Raw genomic sequence first — 976 nt, 5'->3', positions numbered from 1 at the left:
TACAAATTAGAACGCGAAAATAAACTAAGTTAGAACATAAAGTAAAAAAAGGGGTTTGAAACTGAAGGATTGAATGGAGCGAAAGATGGTGTTAGGCTTTGGTCTCACTAGTAAACACTATACCTCAAACATGTGCAGCTTCACATGGGTAAGAAGGTGTAGATCATGCGATGTGGTTTCTCGTCCAAAAGTGAAAGGAACCAGATTAACATTAGGATCTATGTAAGCTTGCTAGGCTCTTTATCTGCTTTTAATAATGGCACACATAGGATGTGTCTGAATGATTTGAGGCACTCTGCCACATGAAACATACATACCCAAAGCGCCCCTCCTCTTTCATGATACAAACATCTTTAGCAAAGCTAATCAATGCCGTGCTTAGGTAATCGGCATAAACAATGTCTTACACAGCTTCGATTCATCCCAAACTAGCCACATTATCCAAATTCATACCAATTATTATGTCACATCATAGGCACTGGTACATTAATCTTCACCTCCCCAAGACTAACAATATTCTAAGTTATCTGTCTCCTCTTTTTGTAAAATGATCCACTGCAATGGAAAGATGTGACTAAAATCATTCTAAATTAGTAAAAATCTCCTAATTGTTGGTCCCCTTTTTGGGCAGAACTGATCCAGATGGCAGCTTCCTTACTGTGGAAAGGAACTAAAAAAAGAACCTGCAGACACAGGTGCCACATATATATTCTCCCCTGTAGACAGAGCCAGCCAGCAGCTGCCTTTCCAGAAAGCAATTGTCTTTATCAGATGTGCTGCATCAAATATGGCACAAGAATCACACAACTATGGGGAATGCCCATCTATTAGTGTACTAGTGTATTGCTCCCAGCTAGCAATAGCTTCCTCCATGCCCCATGTGCACAACATAACTGGAGAATACTGCCCAGTGACAACAAATCTTGCCAAAAAAGGACTGTCCAGAGAGAGAGAGAGAGAGAGAGGGAGAGAGAGA

Source organism: Triticum dicoccoides, chromosome 3B (genome assembly GCF_002162155.2).
Source record: "Triticum dicoccoides isolate Atlit2015 ecotype Zavitan chromosome 3B, WEW_v2.0, whole genome shotgun sequence".
Classification (NCBI taxonomy): Eukaryota; Viridiplantae; Streptophyta; class Magnoliopsida; order Poales; family Poaceae; genus Triticum; species Triticum dicoccoides.
This window is presented reverse-complemented; position numbering follows the sequence as displayed.